The sequence below is a fragment of the Monodelphis domestica genome, chromosome 5 (assembly GCF_027887165.1).
Source record: "Monodelphis domestica isolate mMonDom1 chromosome 5, mMonDom1.pri, whole genome shotgun sequence".
Taxonomy (NCBI): domain Eukaryota; kingdom Metazoa; phylum Chordata; class Mammalia; order Didelphimorphia; family Didelphidae; genus Monodelphis; species Monodelphis domestica.
Window position 1 is genome coordinate 107,313,765 of NC_077231.1, and position 5,044 is coordinate 107,318,808.

A 5,044-nucleotide genomic window follows, 5' to 3' on the forward strand; every position below is an offset into this window, starting at 1 on the left:
CTGGCCCCATTTTTTTTCATCTGCCATTTTCCCCTAATACAGCCTGATGAAGTTGTTTAGATTATCTTGGGTGCCTTCATAACAGATCTACAAAAATGTAGAGGAAAGATATAGTAGAAGTTCCTCCACAGGGAAATTTCTATTATCATTAAATATAGAAAAATTCCTTGTTCATCACTTACTCTTCTGGCATTATGTAAAAAAAAATTTTTTTTCAGAAAGGAAAAGGTGTCTTTGCCAGAAAGTGAATCCCTTTTCTCAAGTCCTAAAGCTAAAGGTAACTTTTAAATGGGAGAGGAATTAGGATTTAACCTAGTGGGGATAAATGCCATAAATTTAAAATGTTACTTAAAAGTGTTGTTTAGAAGCTATAGTAAGTCCTCTAGAAAATAAAATGCAAAGTTATTATTCTCCTCATATCCAAACAGAGAAGCAAGATTATAGCCAATAAAAGGGGGGAAAGAAGGGGGGGAAATGAGTAAACAACAGAAAAAGAAAAAGAAATTACAATCAACACCTTCTATCCAAGTAATGAACAAAGAGCAAATGGAACAGAGGACGACCAAGGAACACTGAACAAAAACACAGAAACTCCAGTGAATTGAACTTGGGCTTTGGAAGAACTCAAAACACAATTCAAAAAACAATTAAGAGAAGTTGAAGACAATTGGGAAAATAACTTAAAAACCAAAACAAGTCATCTGGAAACAGAAGCACGTGAATTAAAACAAGAAAATAGTGACTTGAAAGCCAGAATTGACCAGCTTGAAAATGAGGCAAAGAAAGTGAAAAATGACCTACAAAGAAAAATAAAGCAGAAGGAGAAGGATAACCAAAAAGCCAGGGATTAAATTAATTCTTTAAAAATTAGAATCCAACCACTAGAAGCAAATGACTTCACAAGGCAGCAAGAATCTATAAAACAAAATTTTAAAAAATGAAAAAATTGAGGAAAATATGACCATACAATGTCATCACCAAAAATGCTGCAATAGAGGCATATGTAATCCTCCATGTATGTGCCTAGCATGTCCATGCTCTCCAGTGTGTATTTGTGCCTGAGTTATTTGGGGAAATGTTCTGTTGCTAGTTTTCCTACTTTGCCATTTCATTAAATGCCTTTGCTTTAAACCAAATGTGTCTTCTGGCTACCTAGTAAACACATTAGAAAAAGTGGGGGAAAGAAGATATGTAGTCCAGGTCAACTGCACTTCATTCATTTTGTTCATTTTACATTTAGCTCATTCTCAAGAAAATCTATAGCAACCTTAATAGGTACTATAGAAAATTAGACCAATTAAATTACAATCTGTTATAATACTCATAATAATTACATTATCTCATGTATTTCCTTATCACGTCTTCAGAAATGTATTAGTCAAACCATCTTCTCAACCATTTTTGCCTTTTTTTCTCTACAAAACCATAAATTCGTATTTTTTTTAATTTCTTCTAGCTAATTTAATTTTTTGTGCAAGGTAGGCACTTTTAAAATATTTGATTACTTGAATTGAATTATAGCAATTCTATACATTAAAAATAACACAATTCTTTCAAGTTCATGGTAACACACAATCATTACCACATAATGTTAAAGTAACAGCCCATCAGGCTGGTATTTTATGGGGTTTTTAGCTCAAACTTATGATTTCCTCAGTGTAGGTAACACCCAGTATTGAAACCTCCCACACCAGAAAAAGATCAACAACTCCTCTTTAACTTGTAGACTTAGAAATTTAGTTTGTTGGGGGCAGATAGGTAGCTCAGTGGATTGAAAATCAGGTCCAGAGATAGGAGGTCCTGGGCTCAAATCTGGCCTTAAACACTTCTTTGCTCTATGATCTCAGGCAAGTCACTTAAACCCTATTGCCTAGCTGTTATTGTTCTTCTACCTTAGAACCAATACACAATACTGATTCTAAGTCGGAAGGTAAGAGAAGAAAGAAAGGAAGAAAGAAAGAAAGAAAGAAAGAAAGAAAGAAAGAAAGAAAGAAAGAAAGAAAGAAAGAAAGAAAGAAAGAAAGAAAGAAAGAAAGAAAGAAAGAAAGAAAGAAAGAAAGAAAGAAAGAAAGAAAGAAAGAAAGAAAGAAAGAAAGAAAGAAAGAAAGAAAGAAAGAAAGAAAGAAAGAAAGAAAGAAAGAAAGAAAGAAAGAAAGAAAGAAAGAAAGAAAGAAAATTTATTCCCTAACAGCAATGGAAAAATGCTACCTGACTATTTCTGTGTACTTTAGGTAGAGGATCCATAACCAATGCCAAAATGACAAGATGCACAGCTCTCAGATATGGTTTGTGTCCAAAGTTGAATGTTCTCCATCCCATTCCACCATTTTTATTTTTATTGTTCAGTTCTTTCAGTCATGTCCATCTCTTCATGACCCCATTTGAGGTTTTCTTAGCAAAGATACTGGAGTGTTTTGCCATTTCCTTCTCTTGATCATTTTACAGATGAAGAAACTGAGGAAACATAATGGGGTTAAGTAAATTTCCCAGGATCATACAGCTAGTAAGGGAATGAGGTCAGATTTGAACTCAGGAAAATTAATCTTTCTAACTCCAGACTCTATCCACTGCACTACCCAGCTGTCCAACATTTTACCATTTTATCATTTATCTTTGACCTGATGCATTAGAGACTAAGAAGTAGAAGCAATTTTAAAATGAATCAAATTAAAATTTGTAAGCAAGGGATAGCTAGATAACATACCAGATAAAGCACCAGGATTGGAGTTGGGATGACTTGGATTCAAATTGGGCCTCAAATACTTTCTAGCTGTGTGACCTTGGGCAAGTCACTTAATCCCAGTTGCCTAACCATTGCCACTCTTGTGTTAGAATTGATACTAAGACAGAAGGTAATGGATTTTTTTAAATAAAATAAAACTTGTGAGCAAAATTGTTATGATAGGAAAGAAATTCAAATTATTAGTTAAAAGATAATTAAGTTACAAGTTATTTCAGGTCATTTATTATAATAATAGATATTTATAGTGTTATAAAGTTTTCAAAGCACTTTGTATACATTGTAACATTTGGCTCTCAAAATAAACCTATGAGGGAGATAACAATAGATGTCATTATGCCTGTTTTATAGACTCAGAAAGATAGTTCCTAACCAATGCAACAAACTATCAAAGGCTGGATTTGAACCCAGGTTTGCTGGACTCAGATTCAGTACTCAATCTGCTCTGCTGTTTAGAACAATTTGCCATGCTAGTTAGTCTTCATTCCCCAACCCCCATTATTATAGACAGTGAGAATTGATTGTAATGAGAAATATGCAGAAATGCAAGTCAACGGTACAATAACAGGATGCACCTGCAGATTTCATAGAAATAGGTGACAGCCAATTCATATTATTTGTACTATTAAGAATATTCTCAGAGTACATGGCACATTGCATGGTGAAGATTCTTTCAGACCTTTCAGAAATGAGAAGAGATAGTAGTACAACAAACAAAATTTCAGGCTGCTAATTAATAAAAAGAAATAACCAAGAAATCTTATTGACTCATAAAAATCAGAAACATAGTTGCTTAACTGCAATAAAAACAAAAACAAGGAGTACTCAATTCAGCAACATTCTCTAAAATTGAAACAATACAGAAAAGATTAGCATGATCCCTAGGCAAAGATGACCTGCATTCCATATTTTTAATTTTTACATATTTTTAAACATTTGAATATATTCTACTACAAGACATTCTTTACACACATTTTTAAAGTCTGACCTAAATAATTTAAAGAATATTAATTCTTCATGAATAGACCAAGTCATCATAATAAAATAACACACTACCTAAATTAATTTTCTTGTTCAATGCCATGCCATACTACCAAAAGATAACTTTAAAGTAGAAAAAATAAGAAAATTCATTTGGAAGAAAAAAGGATCAAGAATCTCAAGGAAAATAATGGGGGAAAGATGAGAAGAAAGGGGTTCTACCAGTACCAAATTTCAAGCTGCATTATAAAGCAGTAGCCATTTTAAATTTTTGGTACTGCTTTACAAATAGAGAGGTAGCTCAGAAAAGCAGATTAGGTATAAAATATGTGAAAACACAAGAACAGAATAGTCTTGTTTTATTAAAACCAAAGACTAACTCGTGAGGTGAAAATTCACAACTTGCCAAGAACTGTTAAAAAGCAGTCTGTAAGAAACTATGTATAGACCACTCTCTCACAACTTCCTACTATCAAGGATACCATAGTATCATCCCAGTGACCCAGCCATGCAATCTAGGTGTTATCCTTGACCCTCTCCACACCCCCATATTCAATCAGTTCTTAAGTTCTATGATAAATAACTGCATACCACTCACTAGTGGTTGGCCCTCACACTTTACTTTTGGGATTATTACAATAGGATGCTGGTCAATCTACCCGTCTAAAAGTCTCTTCATTCAACTGTTCAATTGATCTTCCTAAAACACCTCTGATCGCATTCAATAAACTCCACTAGTTCCCTATGTTCATAATCTGTTCCCCTTCTAGCTTTCTGGTCTTTTTATTCCTTACTCCCTTCCATTTACTCTGATATTCAATGACAATGGCATGCTTTTCTGTTCCTAAAACACAACAGCATCTTTTGATTGATCATTTTCACTGTCTATCCACCATAATTACAATGAGTATTCCAATATATCAATAGGGCAGATAAGAAGCCTTCGAAGGGCAGGGAAGCTCAATTTCCAAAACTGCCCCAACCAACTGCTCTGAGAGTCTCTGTAAGAATCCTGCTGTCTCAGATCCCAAGGGAAGGCTGCAACCCTGACAGAATATCTTGATAACAGGGCAGGAAGCAACCTTCATCCTCCACACCTTTACCTTTACCTTCAGCTTCTGCTGCCAGGTGGGGAAGATCTGACCTCAGGGCTCATTAATACTCCATTAGCCTAATCTAGTCAATCAGCAGAGCAGAGAAGAAGCCCCTCCAGGACAGAATAGCCCAAACCCACAGCTCCAATAAATAATCAGAGGAACAAAATTACAGTGAATAAGGGGAGGGAGGGAGAAGGAAAAATATGAGTAAACAACAACAAAAAAA

At 34.5% G+C, this 5,044-nt stretch overlaps 1 non-coding gene across 1 annotated transcript; it reads left to right on the top strand.

Annotated features, from left to right (window-relative positions):
* Positions 1 to 3,561: 3,561 nt before the first annotated feature.
* On the top strand, positions 3,562 to 3,670 carry LOC130454874 (U6 spliceosomal RNA). Its single transcript, XR_008912661.1, has one exon. It is a non-coding gene; the product is annotated as a U6 spliceosomal RNA (small nuclear RNA).
* Positions 3,671 to 5,044: the final 1,374 nt, after the last annotated feature.